The following is a 17,428-nucleotide window of genomic DNA, read 5'->3' as shown; positions in this document are numbered from 1 at the left end:
GTTTGCATTCCTTTTACTTTCTTCACAGAAAAGCAATACCTCAACCTTCAACTGGAAGACTTTCCCACCACTGTAACTTGTCAGTGTACCAGTCTGTCGACCACAGAAACTAACTGTGCAAAGTATCAGACAACCTTCTAAGACATCATCCTGTAGTTTAGAAGTGTACCTTGGCCTTACTGCTACTTATTCACTTTAGTTTCACTGAAAGTGTTTTATTAAAACTGAATCAAAGAGAAAAGGAAATGGAATTGATTCTGAAAATAAAAAATAATTAGAAACAGAGAGAAATTAGAAGCAGAGTGGCAGAAAAAAAAAATATTAATTTACTTACATTATCTTAGTAAATTATACCATCTTTCCTCAGTGAAACAAAAGATCATTCTCCCACACAATAGAAAATGTCATAGAGCTGGTCAGGGTGAGAGAAATGAACTATTTTTTCAGCCATTCTACAACATGGGGGATTATTAAATGAAGGTAATTAGAAGATGTGAAAAAAAAACACCCAACACAAYATGAATGGTTAAACAAAGACAATTGAAACAAGATTACAAGTAGTAATTTCATTAACTGTTTCATAAATACAGCCTTATATCTGCATATCTGACCTTCCTCTGATTCAACTTCATTCCCCTTCCTCATGTACTATCACTGTTCCCAGGGAGATCACATCTGCACCAGCCCCTCCACTGCCTCCCTTGAGGAAGCTGTAGTTTGCAAGGCAGTCCCACTCAGCCTCCTCTTTCCCAAGATGAACCCAATAAGCTCTTAGCATTCCCAGTATGTAATGAAACAAAGACAACCTGGACTGTTCAGACCAACAACATGAAGTGGAAAAGTAAACAAGACTGCTCTCTATAAAAAGCAGAAGTATATATACAGAGAAATAACTAAGAATTAAGCTACTGAATGATACTAAAYAAAAACAATGAGTATTTATGAAGGCTGCGAATAATTTAGATTGGAAATTAAAACAATTGGACATTTTTAAACAAGTCAAAAAGGGTATGCTGAGGATCCTAGTTTTTTTAAGACCAGTAATTGTTCTATCATATGGATCAAAGGACATTTACGTCTGCAACAGAAAGCAATTGTACAGTTAAAAAAAAAAGCCCCCATTTGTGTATGTGCGTGGAAGGCATAAAAGCAAAACAAATCTCTGTAGTTTTGTAGTGGTCATCTAGTGTTAAAGACCTGTGCTTTAAAATAAAATAAATTCTAAAAAGGCAAAAAAATTCACAAACCTTAAGTTCAACATAAACATTTCCTCATAATCCCTTTCTGTTCCCAAGTATGAAAGACTAATAATCCCTTTTTTTTCCAAGTATGAAGAATGATGCCTGAAGAAGGCCTAGAAATAAATCCCCATTGACCAGTGTCTGTAGAGCAGGTATTTTGTTCATTGCAGCGCTGGTGTAGCACTGGAGGTGAGGGGGATTTCTCCTCCTAACCCACCTGCCTTCGCTTAGAATTGGCAGGTATTAATACAGCAAGTATGGTATAACATTACCATTGTCACTACGCCCCCCCATAAGCCCACCACTATATATGGGCACAGAAATACATGATATGACTGTTTTCCAAGTATGCATGTGTCATCCTCAATTTGGTGGTCATGGGGGTCTCCCTCTAATGAGATACCATCCTCTTCATCATGGTGGACTTCTCACCTTTGTCTTCAGGGCATGTGGAGTTGTGATGTTCATGTTTTTTTCTAGTCCTCCAAGTTTTTGCTTTCTGTTATTTTGCTGACTGTCTTGTGTCTCTGCCAAGTACTCTTTAGTGCTCTCTACTGCTCCTTATTATAGCATCTACCTGTCTACTTCTTCAGAACTTTTACTGATTTATGCTTCTTGGTGATTCTGTTTTGTCCAGGCACCAATCCAGCTGGCCGGATTACATCTAGCTGGTACACTGTATGTTGCTAATACCCTACATAAAAACTTACTAACAATATATGAAAAGGCTATTATTGATAATATATTGAAAGCCATTACATTGTATATTAACAATATGAAAAAGCTATTACATTCTATATTTATAATATATTAAAAAGGATATAGAAAGTTTTCAATCATAGGCCTCATAAGCACCTTGTCACTTTGACATAAACCATAGGTATCAAGACCTGAGCAATATTCAGCACAAAGGATTCTGAAAGCAAACAGGCCACTTGCAACATACAATGGGATTGTCAGAAGAAAACTTTTTTTTTTGCTTATTTAAATCTTGATTAACCCTACACACTATAACTATACCCTACACACTAACACTGTAACTGACACAGAAACAAATGATATTACAACAAACAAACTTTTGMGATACTTTTCTTTTGGAGGGATTTCTACAGGAAATACAGTATTATTACACTAGGACCATGAATGTACAACAGCACAGACTAAAACAGGACTAAGGAGACAAGATGGAGCCAAAACACCCAAGAAGGAATACTGATAACCGAATGGAATTGACAGGCAGTGGTAAACTATGAGACCATACCACATTCATGAAATCAGCAAACATGACATGACTCAACAACACTTTCAGCATTCTTTGTCCAAAGGGAAGATAAATGCAGCAAAGATCATGCAACATCATTACCAGACAAGAATAAAGCAAAAGACACAGTGAGGACTTGGTAGCCTGCATCCCTTTCTCCCTTGTCATCACACTGCAATGAATACATGCAAGAAATCAGACTGAGGAGATATCCATAAATTTAGGACTGCAAAAGCAAGAATATGAAAATATGAAAAAAAAATGTATTAGATTTCATATACAAGTTTACTGAAATTAATTTGCTCAAAATAAAAGTCATGTTCCTATCTACTCAGTGATCAGCTGTGAGCTGCTGGACTTTAAGCTCTCATCTCATATGGTTACACACCCTGTTTGGCTATTGCAGCATATTGGTATCTTAAACCCAAGCACTTACCAAGTGACATCTGTTGCAAAAAACACAGGAACATCACCACTATAGTGGGAACAGCCTAGGTTATCATTTACTGCCTTTTAGTTTCAGCAAAATACTCTTTTATCCTTTGTGTAAAATGGTGGGTTCTGCTGAGCATGTTCATGCCAATAATATACTATATTGATGGGTGGGGGAAAGCAAAAAAAACCCTTCCTGTAAAATGTACAGCAAGTGCTCACAGGGCTTGGGGTGCTGCTACAAGAGAGCTCTTCCAACTAATGATTGCTAAGTGTCTTCCTTAGAAACACACTGCCTGACCTTCTCCTAGTAAATAAATCAAAAAATCTTGCTTTCTTTTGGCATATCTTCACATACAATCTATGTGTATCCTCACAGAGGCTAATGTTCAATTTCATTCACATTCTGTCATAGATATGAAAGAGAAACTACCTAACTTACATTACTCAATAGAAATAATAAAAAAGCCAAAAAAATGTAGATGTATCCCTGAAAAACAGTGTTTCAAAAAGCAGCACTAATCATGACTTTTGCTTCCCATACATACTACACTACTTTTGGTAGTATTTGCTCTGACATGGTCCCAAGTTATATCTCAAAATCCTACTTTATTTTACTTTATGCTTCCAGAACATTACCATAACAAAYGCACTCCACACTTTCATTTCCATATACCTTTAATACAAATTCACACTGAAATATTTAACATGAATTATAAAGTAATCTATAAGCATTGAGATCTCTTGAATCAAAGTATCTTTCAAGTGAAACTTTTCCATCTTTGTGTGGGAAAATGCTTTCAGTTGATTCAACATCCCTGAACAACACAAAACCAACACCCTCTGGTCTTTACCTTGGCCCACTGGTAGAACCTGAATTTGAGTACAGATAAGACCGACAAGAAATCAAGTCCTTCATTCATCACAGAGAAATGGAGGAGGTTATTCATTAGGGTGTATGTTGTAAATCCTCATTGTCTTAGTCCTCTGCATTTCAATTTTATATGTTCTGACTGCCTTACAATGGAGATTAAAAAAAAAAAAAAAAGGGGGAAGAGAAAGAGGGGAGGGGAAGAGGAAAAAAAGACATAGAGAAAAAGAAGAAAAAAAAGATGAAAAAAAAAGAAAAAAAATACTTAGTTGCACCTTGAAAAACACCCCGCATTCATTTCATTGACTTCAATTCTGTAGCATGAAGAAAACATTTCTCACTAGTTAGACAATGTCCAATGTGTCTTTCTGTTGCTTTAACATTAGCATTAAYTCGGATGCCTTAAATAGAGACCTTTTTAAAATTATTCAGAATATTCTGACTATACAGATTGTCATTTCAGACCAGGCAGGTAAACTTGCTCAGATCAGCTAGTACTAGATCTTATCCTCAAGACATAAGGCAACTAATATGGTATAACCTACCACTACCATACAGAATATGATAGATATGGTATAAATTACTCTTTTAAGTATTTAATTCTAATTGTTAACAATTGTTTGAAAGTATAAACCAGATATACTTTTTCTAGCTTTTTTGCCTTCACCTATGATATGTTTCAAATCTCTTGTACTAGTAGTTTTAACTTTCGATAGTACTACTATAAGCATCCCAGGAGATTTATTAATCTTGAATATCACAAGCAATGGTAGATCCACTTAAGGATTAAATGAAAACCTGGCAAGTTATTAAATTCCTTTTAAGAACTATCTTATTCAATTCTGCATGCCATCATTTTTGAGTATGCAACATTAATACTTCTATCAATCTACAAAATGAGAACTTCAGAACAAATCTCAACTTCTTAACTCCTTCTGAGCCATTACTATATGCAAAATGGAAGCAATATGCTAAGAGTAAGTTTGTCTTCAATATGCATGCATTTTATAACGCAGTTCCTTTGGATTCACCCCTTAGGAATCAAGAAAAAACATGCTCTCTGACCATTTTCAGCCACATACAGGGAAATAACCTCCACAATGGCGGAATTGATCCTATCTTATATTATTTGACACTCAGCAGCTAAAAGATTCTCTCACTTGACAAGGAAGCAGATAAATCATCAAAATGGTGGGTTTGTATTTTAGATTGGATCTCTGAAGTTATTTTGAGCCTGTTTGAACAAACCTCTGCCTCCACATTCAAAAGAAGTATATGCTTTTGGCTACTTGCTAGCCCTTACCTCCTAGATCTCTCATTTTCACCTGTTAAACAAGCCAGCTGAGTACCTAAGGACTAAATTCAACCCACTTTCCATTTTTTCTGCGTGCTCTAGTCAGCAAATATGCTTCAGYCTTCCCGTAAAGTTATTTCTGAAAACTAGCTCCTGATTTCAGATCTGCAGCACAAAACATAAATATAAATAAGAATCCAGCAGATAAGTACTTAAAATATTAAGTTCAGTTAAAATTTTGGTATTAAACTGTAATTTTCCAAAAGTTATGAATTTATTAGTCTTGTTTTTAATGTGAGAACCCCTGCAAAGACAGAGAATGAGTACCCCAAATCAAAAAGGAAACAAAACACAACTCATATCAAGTGACATACCATAAAAGGACTTCTGATATTATAAATGCTACACTTTTTCATTTCCATGCTACACACTTTTTCTTGAATAAGTGTCTTAAAAATTCTAATTAATGCCAGAGATACWTTTTTTTTTCACTCCAGTCTATAAGAAGACTCACCACAAGCCTACAGGACCAATGTGAAAACAGTCTATCGTAAAATCTGCCACTGATGTCAACTCCGTGTTTGCAGTCCACAAGTCAATCAGAGAACTGACCGTGGCTTTACCACTGCTGAAGAGCTTTGGGACCCACTCCTTCACACAGCTGGTCTCACAGCAGAGCCACGTTCTGGCACGTTCAAAATCGTGTGCGAATCAAATTTGTAAAAGACTGATACACAACACATACATATTTTGCAAGTAATGCCTAAGATCTAATACATGAGTTTTAAAGAAACAGAATGAGGAGTGAAGGCTTTCCAAAAAAGACCCAACAAACTAAAATCAATAATCCAAATTAAAAAAAAAAAAAAAAAAAAAAAGCCCCTCCCAGGCACTANTGGGAACCATACCTAACTCGAAACAGCTGGAAGTCGAAACCAACAAAATGTCGACACTTGACCGCTTCCCATGGCTGGACACTAGAAATGACAGCGCCAGGGGGGGCAGTGCCCAAGTCCACAGGGGCTCTGCCTGTCCGCATTAAGCCATCTTCCCACGCCCGGCACGCCGCCCGCCGTTTTAAGCCGGACCCCATGACGGGCGGGAGGCACCGACGCCGGGACGACCCCGCTCGCTGCCCGGCGGGGCTCGGGCCAGGGGCACCAGGCACGGCGGGAAACTTTGGCGGGCAGGTAGTGCGCCATGCCCCGGCCGTCTGGGAAAGGTCGTCGCTCCCGTCAGCCTCGCACGGGACACAAAGCCCCGGCGGGAAGAGCGGACGCTCCGCCGCATCCACCCCCCCGGCGACGAGGAGAGCGCTCAGCCGGGGAAGGGGCGGGCAGTATGGGGCATCCCCCGCCCTACAGCGCTGCAGCCGCCGCAGTCTGCAGCCAGCGGGGGAAAAGCTGTTCCCGGCACCCGCACGCCCGCGGCCTCCGGCGGTACTGAGCGGCCCCCGAGCGTCCGGGAACCCGCCCTGCGCGCAGGAGAGCGGTGCCGCCGCCGCCGCACGTGTGCCCGGCCAGGGGCAGCAACCAGCGCGACCGGGCAAGCGTCCGGCCGGGGCGTGGGACCGGCACCAGCACCGGCGCAGGGCTCCGGGGAATCACCGCAACTCAAAGGACCCCCTGCTCCCGCTCCTGCTCCTCCCCTCCCCGCAGTCCCCGTGCTCGGGCGAACGCGGCGCAGGTGGAACTCACAGAAAGAAGATGCGCCGCACCGCCGACGCCGGCCGACTCTCCCTCGCGATGCTGGCGGTGACACCCCCCACCGGGGTCTGTCGCCGCGACCCCCCTTCCTGCCCCGCCCCGAGACCGCCCCCCCACGCTCCGCCCCGCCGGCGTGGGGGACGCGGCAGTGCTCACGTCGGCCCGGGAGCCGCGCCCAGTCGTGCCGCCGAGGGGCGCTGTCTCCGCCCGCGTCGCGCCTGCCTGGGCCAGGCCGRGCTGGGTCGGGCCAGGCCAGACCGGGAGTGGGGCCCGGCGGAGCCGCTGCCACTGGGAACCGGCTGCGGTCCGCAAGGAAGGGCTTCGGTGTCCGCAGCGAAAGGACTGGGGTGCACAGGGGAGGGTCTGGAGTGTCTAGGAATTAGAGTCCGCAGGGAATGGGCTCGGGGTCCTCTTGGAGAGGTCCGAGCCGTGCGAGGCCCGCGGGGAGGGAATGAGGCCTTCCGTGCTCCTTTGATTGCTCTCCGGCAGGAACGGGCGGACCCCTGCGCCATCAGGCCCGGGGGGAGAAGCTCCTTGCCGGGAGAGGAAAGGCTGAGGTTGCAGGGTCGTAAGACGAGTGCAGCGAATTGAGAAGGCTCTGCAGACCCCTCTGCCAGGCGGAAGGGGGTGAGACCCGCTCAGGACAGCGGGAAGCCTGTGCAGGGATGGGTGCTGGGGGTAGCATATGGCAGATCCTAGGAGATCCTGGTAGCCAAGCGCCCAAGGCGAGCGTGTCGATTATGCTGGCAAGATTGTCGAGAGCTCCCGCGTACTTGAATGAGACGATGTTTTCAGTGGAATTCATAACATAAAATAGCAAGCTAAAGCTTGGGTATGTTTTACAGTGAGCTGTATCTCAACCACACATCCCACCGCATGCGAACCCTTAACAGGTTTGTGCAGGGAACCTTCGAGAGATTTATCTACATCCGTAAAATGGAAGAATTAGGATCCAAATCTGTGTCGTTTTTCAGGGGCATTGTGATGTAKTTTATCAAACGACTGTCTTAAGTTATCAAACAAGGCTGTCTTAATGGTCCTTAAAAATATAAAAAATATATATGGTAAAGCAATTCTGCCACCTTCAGATTAAAATAATACCTGTTTTTCTGAGTAGACCTAGCAACTTCTTTATGACAAAAAATCTGGGTAATTGGGTCTGTGATGGATGTTTCAATATTTCTACTAAGATTACGATGTATTACCAAGATGAAGCATTTTCCTTACTCATATAAAATGGAAAATTCAACACTTATTAATTCTTTGAAAGCTTTTTAACATTTCTGAAAAGTAAAGCACATCAGTGGAGCTTTGGCTTCGCCTTGATTGCTTGGTCCTTTTTCTTCAGAAGGTGAAAACTGCCTTTATGCGGATATAGGACATAGCAAGCAAATCGTGATTAATGTGTCCCAAAGATGCTTTCATTTGTTGATGACAAGAAATATTAAGCTTTTTGAAGAAAAATGTGGACTCACTGGCTCCTACTGATTTGCAGAGTCACACCAGCATTTCTTTGTAGAGCTCGTACCGAGGCTTCATGTAAGTTTCTGTCAGGTTTCCCCTATATATTGATCTGGCTTTTGAAAATGAACACTGTAAGTGCAAAGGCCTGGTCTAAGGATTCCAGACTTTGCCCTGAGCAAAGCTATTCCATGGTGCTTTTGTGAAATAAGGAACTGATAAAAACCTGTTGCAGAGGCAGGAGCAACCCAAAAACTTACTTCCACCTTAAGCCTTGCATGGCATTATGGAAGGGGCAGCTTCAAAGGGTGCAGCTTCTCTCACAGGGGGCTACATCCTATTCCAGAAGCTTTTCCATGCTACTGTCTCTTATGCAAATTCTTTAATTGGTGTAAATTAATATAATCTCAAAGCAATCTTTCCAAAGGAAAGTGTAGGCAAGAATTTGGAGGACCTTAAAATAGTCCTTAGCAAATGTCTTATTTCATTACAATTTTATGGCCTGCAAATTCAATCCTTTTTCTGGGACTGAGCAGAACATCTGGCTTACAAGTAGTAATAGAAGGAATCAAAGTATTTGGAAAACAAACAAAAAAATAAAAAGAAAATCATTGGAAATATGTATTATTAACACTGAAAAGAAACTGGAAAAGAAACTGAACTTGTGGCCTACTAAGAGGATATTCTTGAAATTTTCTTTCTGAATATTGAAAGTTTTTCTTCAAAGTTAGAGAAAATTATTTAAAATCTCAGATTTTTGTCTACTACCTTTGTATCAAAGCCATTAATTTGAGTGGAACCTGTCAAATCTGGTTTTCTTTATGACTAATGTAAGGCAATCATCTACCTTAGACTTAATATTTTATGACTCTCTGTGTAATTCTACTGAATTTTACTCAATTTGCTCATACTGTTTTCATTACTTTTGAGTGCTATTTTCATGTTGCTTCACAAAAGCAATAAAAATGAAAACATTAAAATGTTTAATTTTTGCCTTCCTTCTGAAATCTAAGGCTAGACTTATAGTGTCCTGTCCTTTGAATTTGAAAATAGCTAACATAGAAAAGCAAAGTAATTTTTAAACTTTATTCTGTGACTTATGCTGTTACCTCCTAATGTGAAGTACTGAAAATAAACAGGCAAACCGTAGATGCTGTAAAGCACTAGACTTCTTCTAGGACTGACCTCACTGAGCTGAAAAATTATTTCTCATCTTGCATGGCTGTATATCTGCTTTTACTTTAATTACTTCCTGATTAAAACCTAAGTATTCTGAATGTTTTTAATTAGAAAAACTACTTATAACTTATTGTGGGAAATAAAACTAGGGGGTTTTCTTTAGTTTGCAAATCTTTTCCTGTGCATTAGGTCCAAATTCAGCAAGTACTTGAAGAATTTTGAGATTAGTTGCATGCTAAAGCAACCAATTTTAGACCTTTGACATGAAAGTTACATAAAAACATGTTTGGTCTATGATTGTAATCTCACGATAAATACTTGGGCTTCCTTGTATACAGGAATAAATTTATATTAAATTAATGTTCTGAGTTCCTGCTCAGGTGAACATATTTTGAAATGTTTCATTATCCAAGCCTGAATCATACTAAACCATCATTACCTGCCATTTAGATATGTGAGAAAGTATTGTGTGCAAAAACCTTTTGAGTCATGCAGTCTTATTGGATATATTTCCATAACACAGTAATATTGTTACTGGCAAGCAATGATAATAAATATTAAATAATGAAGGTCAGTATCATATAGCTTGATTAAGTATTTTAGATAGGTAAGTTGATTCCAGACTCTCAGCTCTTTGCTTTGAGCACAATTTACTCTATTTTTGCTATAGACACTTAATTTCCTTTTACCTTGGGTTTTTTTTCTTTTTTTTTTTTTTTTTTTTGTGGGGGGGCACATTTGGTTGGTTTCTTTTTTAGAAAATACAAGATACAAACCTCTTTCCTTCCTTGCATATATAAAAGTACAGACTGCRTCATACACCACAGAGCTGCATGGTGGTTTTACTTTGCAAATGGAGCAGCATGCTGGCAGCAAAAAGGATGAAACCCTTTGAAGAGCTCTTTTGAGGATAGAAATCAGCCCGTGATCTCTTTCAGGCTGCAATTTTATTCATCACTGTTTCCCAGGTTTTTTTCTAGCACTCAGCAGGATAAATTTCAATTTCAAAAAGCAGTCCCAGAGAAGTAAGTATATTATAAAGATATGTAACACAGCTCTAGTTAATATACTTTATATACCTTGATATAATGCAAAAATATACAAAACAAATACCTTTATATTGGAGGCTTCATTTTTTCCAGGTAAATGGAAATATGTGACAAATGTGGTTATGTAGTTAACATCCATAGCAAAAGTTGTGTGCAGTGAATGGTCTTCAAACTGCAGATGAGATAAGCTTTTGGGCCACTGCTGTTTATATAATGCCTTTCCCATGTGTGAAGGATGCTCATATCTACCTCTGGCAGGACAATACTTAATGAATAAAACAATAATTAATGTTGATGTTTTGAAGACAAATTATTATAAAAACATATTACCTAGAGTGCTGCCATATTTTACATACTGTGAATGGTTTCTAATGGTTTCAGAACAGAAAATATTTATTGTATCTATCTCAGCTATTTGTGTGCTTCTATCCTACATATACACTATCCTTAGAATCTTCAAGTGTAAAAGAAACCTGACATGGCTGAACAAATGTATAAGTGATCACTGGTGCYCTGGTGCCAGTAATCCAGTTGTCATTAATTTGAATGTGACAGGTCAACGATCCTTAGAAAATTTTCTGCATTTCTCTTGTGTCATTTTGAGCCTCTTTAAATAATCTTACTCTTGCCCTTTTGTCTCTGGGATATACATAGGTGGCTCTGAAAGGTTGGAATCTTTCCTGTGTTTGCTTTCCGTTTGTTTGCTTGTTTGTTCTGAGAAAAAAATCAGATGTCTACGGTAATAACAAAAGTCTTGCAAAAGGAAAGTTAACCTGATTTGAATTAGAGCTCATATTCCATCCTTAAATTGTCTCCTTAGAATCYGGTGTAGGAAAAGTAGTGGATTGGCATTCCTTGTTTGTACTTAATTATATTAAACAGTGACTGAGAGTAGATCCCAGCTCACTACTAAGTTCTAACATCTTTTACTGAAAGACTTAATGACTAAGCTGCAAACATGGTCTCTAGTGTGATGTAGCTCTCCAAAAGGTTAATCTCTCTGAGTGCAATTTTTTTTTTTTTTTTACAGAAGCCGAGGTAATTGTAAATGAAAATGTTTTGAGAAGGTCTATCAGTAGTCCGTTTAACTCTGGAGGATTGTGTTGATGGTACATTATATGCATTTAAGATGTACTTCTGTTAATACCTTTTCAAGATTAATCTACAAAATATTCACTAATTTTAGGAAACTGACCATAGGCACACTGAAAAGAAGGGAAATCAGGACATTCTTTTTTACAGAACCTTGAAAGAATAGCCATAAGAGAAGATGTAAGATAATAAATGGAGAAGCGTAGTGATGTCAAATTGTCCTTTGCATATATGTACCTAGTTGACTATAAACATGAGAGAGACCAGTCTGATTCTTACTAATGCCTCAACATATGTTCCACGAGGTAAAAAATGGCTTCCGGGAGTAGTGTGCTTGCAGGGAGCCTTGTCCCTCGGGAGGTTTTGCCTGGCAGCCAGTCACAGGAGAGACAGCTTCCCCCATTGGTCTGCAAGCACCCTGCCCCCACCTTGTTGATGGGGCAGATGCCAGGATGGCCGGGAAAAAAGCACGGGAAATAGGAGGGCGAGGCATATAAAAGCAGCTAACTGCGACGCAACCGGGGCCATTTTCCTTTGTGGTTATTGGAGGAAGCAGGGGCTCGCCTTAAGGGTCATCTTGGCCTCCCCYCACTCCCTCGCTTTTCCATTTCTTTTCTCCCTGTAGTCCTGCCTTCCCCGTCCGCACCTATCCTGCCCGTGTGCTCTGTTTCGCCGCTTCCCCGAGGCAGCTCGACCCTGCAAACAGCCTCCCCTGTTTACAGTCTCCCCGACGGAGCCRCCGCCTGCAGCAGCCGCTGTCGTGGGTCCCACAGCAGTCCACAGCAGCCAGCCTGCCCACAGCAGTCGCAGCTATCTCACGAGTGTGCCCGTAGCCACGGCTTCGTGTTCTCTGCCGACAGGAGGGACACGCAGCYGCTGCTGTTTGGAAATCGCGCCCAGCCGCCTCAAAAGTCGCGCAGGCTCCTCGCGGTTCGCAGCACACGCTCCTTCTGCCGAGCTGACATCGACGGGGTGCCCGGGGTACAGCGGTAACAATCTGTCTGCTATTCTGTCTCCCTCTGTTTCTCTTTTTCCCTCTTTGTTCCCTTTTCCCCTCTTTGTTCCCTTTTCTGTCCCTCCTTGGTAGGAGTGGTAGGAACATATACCCTTCTTTATCGATAAACAGTTGTCAGACGTAATATTGCCGCGTTTGCGCTCTATTTTTTGTCCAAGAAATCTATTAAAAGAATCCTCCCCGACTCCCTCTTTTCAATCGGAATGGGACAACATATTACTCATTGTTTTCCTAGAACAAAGCAAAATCTGCTAACAAAGCATGCTGAACAAAGAGTGGTTTAACTTTTGGAATCCATTTATTCTGTGCTAACATTGGTTCATAAAGGTAACTGCATTCGCAATCACATGAACAGAGGTAATTCTTGAAGCCAGAGGAAATCACACTGTGGCAGTTGTATATAAATAAGCAGATTTGTATTTTAAGGTGTGGAAAACAAACACTGAAAAATAAACCCTTGAAAAACTGAGTGCATTTAGCTGTGATATATCTAGGGTAAACTTGCCAGTGTTGTGCCAGGCTTTAAGCACTTTTAATGGGTTGAGTCCTGCATCCACACTTTTTGAAAATCCAGGTACCTCAATTTGTCATGAGATAACCCATAGTGGGTTCCTTACAAGCTAATTATTAGACACAGTCAGTGCAAGATATTGCAAAATTTAATATTCTGGACAGTAATGTAGCTTCAAAATGAACATTGAGCGAGATTATTCAGGCACAGCTATATAACATGGCCAAGACTGTATGTCACCTCAAGCAGTGGTGTGATATGGGCTGGAAGCCAGCTCTCACATTGCTCCTCTCAGCAAAATCAGTCACCTATTCAAAATTAACAAGAAAAAATGAAGTTATGACACTGGTAAGGGAGGGAGTAAAATAAATGAAATAGATCTATTTAATATTTACTTAATCCTTTAGGTTTAATACTGAGTATTTATATACTCACTGAACTTTTTAAAAGCAGTGTAAAGAAGATAATACAAATTTTGCCCCCACTTTCTACCAYGTTCCACAGAATCTGGTAGAGTCTTCTCTAAAAATAAAGATACCCAATTGTGTATATAGGACTAATTTAATAACTGCCAAACTCACCATACTATTGCACTTTTATTGAACTATCAGTCCATAGTGAACTTTTATTGAACTATCAGCCTGAATTTCAGGAGACCAAGGTTTCAGGTGTTCATGCCATTAGTAGAAGAGRCACACTGCAAAATTGCTCTCAGTTACACAGGAGAATACTGAGATGACAACTAATGTTCTTGAAACTAAAATGCTTTGGGTTCCCATGTGTAAGAAATAAGGCAACAAAGATAGCATAGCTGCATGACTGAGTGAGGACCTCCTMGACAAAATGAAGTGCAAAAAGGAAATGCACAGGCAATGCATCCAGGTACATGTGTCCTGTGAAGAGAAGGGTTATATACTCCTTTTCCTCATTTTTCACTGGCTGTCATTCTTCCTACATTTCTCAAGTTCCTGAACCTCAAGACAGGTTCTGGATGAACAAAGAGAAGGTCAAGTTAGAGATCTTCAAAGGAATGTGAATATATATATGTCTATGAGAAGAAAAGCGTTGCATTCCAGGGTCCTGAGGAAACTGGAAGATGTAATTGCTAAGCTGCTCTCCATTGTATTTGAAAAGTCAAGGCAGACAGGTGAAGCATCCAGTAACTGAAGAAAAGGGAATTATGCTCCCATTTCTAAAAGTGTAAAATGGAGGAATACTGGGCAATACTGACCAGCCATCCTCATCTCATCACCCCGTAAGATGAGGAACAGATCCTCCTGCAAGTGGTGTTGAAGTGTATGAATATGAGTGATTAGAGGCAGTCATCATGGCTTCACCAAGAGCAAAATGCAGTGAGCTACTCCAGTGGCCTTTATGAAGGAGGTACTTGTCCACATAAATGGACAAGGAAAGAGATACTGATACTGAGTAACTTGTGCTATTCTAAGTCATTTGATATGACCCTTCACTATATTCTCTAAATGAGAGAGAAAGGCCTTTTTACAAAGATGTGTAGTGTCAGGGCAAGGGGCAATTGTTTTAAACTGTAAGAGCATAGATACAGATTGGACACAAGGAAGAACTGTAAAGGTGATGAGACACTGGAACAAACTGCCCAGAGGAGCTGTGGATGCCCCCTCCCTGGAAGTGTCCAAAGCCACGGTGGATGGGGCACTGAGTAACCTGGTCTAGTGGAAGATGTCCTTGCCTATGGTGAAGGAATTGGAACTAAATTATGCTTACATGTTCTGTTCAACTCAAACCTCTCTCTGATTCTATAGTCTCATGATTCTATGATTTGATTATTTGAAGGTTTAGTTAATGTATTTTCATTATTCCTCATTAACCCAGAATTTACTTGTCTCTTAGAGAGTAAAAGTGTCACTAGGAATTATGCCAGAAAGGAGAATTCACAAACCCTGCCCCTCTTCCAGAATGAAGGAGACATGATCCCACCAACATGGAATGTTTGAACATGATGTGCAAATTGCTCTCTTGAAAAGAGGGCTACCAGTTCAGACATGCACTTTCACTCTGATGTCTGACAAAGGAGTCCATGCATTGCTTGTGGTCTCTGAAGAAAGATATCCAACCATATTTTTTAGACAGATTCAATTAATCCTCCTAAGCAAACCCTCAGAAATGCATTTAAATCTTAAAGCAGCAACACACCTTTCTCTTTCTTGTCCTATATTTACTCTTTTTCCAGTTTAATTCCTTTATATATTTGTGTCTAAATTCCAGTATATATTCTTAAATATCTTGATAWTTACTTGCAAGATTCATTCTGGAAGTACCTCCAACCAGGTCAAGAGAATAGCAGGAGGAAGTGCTGAAATCTGGCAGATGTCCTTCGGGTGTATGTTTAGATGTTTCATTAGAGAAGTCTTTGTCTCTTAAGTGAACAATGACCACCTATGGAGAAGGACAGCAAGCCACTGAGTGAATCTGGAGTATGTCAGGCGTATGAAGTATGCCACCAAAACTAAATTTCTTGTGCCTTACATGAAGAAAGCTGAGCAAGATATGTGAACCTATGTGAAATTCCCTTATGCATGATAGGCTTATTTCTGTGTTTAGTGAACCCATGTTTCCTGAATCTTTTCTTTTGATGCCAGAACAGAGAAGGTATACGACAAAATTTTTGCCTTGGTACATTGTTTTTCTGGAATATTGAATGTGGGATTCCTAGAACCAACTAGGTTGTTTTCCATCCAATTTCTAATATGATGTCAGATGTAGTCATTCATATTATGTATTTGGAGTTCCTCAAATATATAAGCAAAAAATCCTCAAATATATAAATATCCTGAAATCCTTTTTTTATCTCTAATGTAGACATAAACCTGATTATAAACTGCTTATTTTCATGTGGAAACACTGGACTAAACAGTAGCACAAATGCATTAGTTCTTTTAATGCCTGTCATGGTCAAAAATGCAGGATAGTTTTTAAAAAATTCAGGGTTTGCTTTTTTCTTATTTGTTGTGTTTATTTTAATGAAATTAAATCAAGATATCTGCCTCTGGTGAGATACCTATCCTTGTATTGTAGATGTCAGTATTTGCCCCTTTGTTTTTTTTTTCTACTCCTCTTGAAGATAGCAAGGTTCCTTTTTTTTTTGTCTTGTTTTCTAACAGCCTACCTTCTGATATTTAATAAATTAAAACTTATATCCAATTCATTAATTGGCTGATGAAGGATCTGCTGTATTGTATGAGAATATTCACATGACATTGAAGATTTGGAACATCTCTCCAAATGTAATTGCCATTTGAAGTACCACGTAACTCCAATTACTTGAATTACCTTTGGCCTTTGTTGCAAATTCGTGAAGGTGAATGAATGACGCAAATGTCASGATGTTTCAGTAGTGCTTTTATATGAAAATATTCTGTGTATTCATAACAGATGCTAGTATAAATACTTCTACTAAATTCCTCGGTCTGTGTCAAAACAGTATTTGCTTTCATTCAGATGAAAGCATGTCTCCAGCTAATCTCATGCAGGAGAGCTTTAAAGACTTCCATCATGGTAGCTGCTAATTATGAAAGTTCAATCAGGAGTCATAATTGTGCAAATATAGGTAGGCTGCTGATGACAGGCTGTAATTGCCTGAGCCATCAAAACAACAGTAATTCTTGTAACTTTGTCTTTTTTTTTTCAAAAGTTGGTGAGATATACTTGATGCAGTCTTATTAAATCACTTCCATGTCATGAACTGTTTTAGAATAAACTTAGATGCAGCCAAATCAATCCTCTTTTTCAGATTGTATAGTGTTTCTATTGATGTGCTGGGAGTGTGATCAGGGATGGTTCTGAGAGGGTTCTGGGCTGCTCTGAATTTAGCAGGGATAGTGATAATTATTCAGATTCCCCACAGAAAACAATAGAGGAGACAGCAAAGACAACAGCCCTGCGTGCAAAGTCAGAAGAATGGTGCAAGAAATGTGTATGCTTAAGCACATCTCTTGGGTCTTAYGGAAGCAAGTAATGGGGAGAAGAAAATGCATTTGGTTAAATAATGCTACTATACAATTTTTCTTACATTCAGGAGCTGATAGGTAAGTAGAGGTTCAGTAAAACATTTAGGTAGCATTAGTGTCTTGTCTTCTGATCAAAGTACTGTATGTCTGAAGCTTCTCTGTGCTCAAGTGATGCTGTAGTGATTATATCCAAATAAGAAGTCACTTGTAAAGTTGTTTTACACTGAATATGGCAACCTATAGCATGTATCTTTGATACAGCAAGTTTTGTCATTATCTGTTCAAAAAAGAAGGAAAGGGAGAAAAGAAATTAAGAAAAAGAAAGAAAAG

The 17,428-nt window shown here is 40.0% G+C and overlaps 1 protein-coding gene across 1 annotated transcript in view; it reads right to left on the bottom strand.

The window, feature by feature from the left end:
* Positions 1-6,217, bottom strand: part of LOC130584777 (peptidyl-glycine alpha-amidating monooxygenase B-like) — a 62,344-nt gene extending 56,127 nt beyond the window's left edge. The window contains exon 1 of the mRNA XM_057384974.1: positions 6,008-6,217. The gene's annotated coding sequence lies outside the window, so the exon portion shown is untranslated. The remainder of the gene's footprint in view (positions 1-6,007) is intronic.
* Positions 6,218-17,428: the final 11,211 nt, after the last annotated feature.

This window comes from Malurus melanocephalus, unplaced genomic scaffold (genome assembly GCF_030028575.1).
Source record: "Malurus melanocephalus ecotype Western Australia unplaced genomic scaffold, MMel_1.1 scaffold_762, whole genome shotgun sequence".
Lineage (NCBI taxonomy): Eukaryota > Metazoa > Chordata > Aves > Passeriformes > Maluridae > Malurus > Malurus melanocephalus.
The sequence above is the reverse complement of the archived record's forward strand: the minus strand, read 5'-3'. Positions and strand labels throughout refer to the sequence as shown.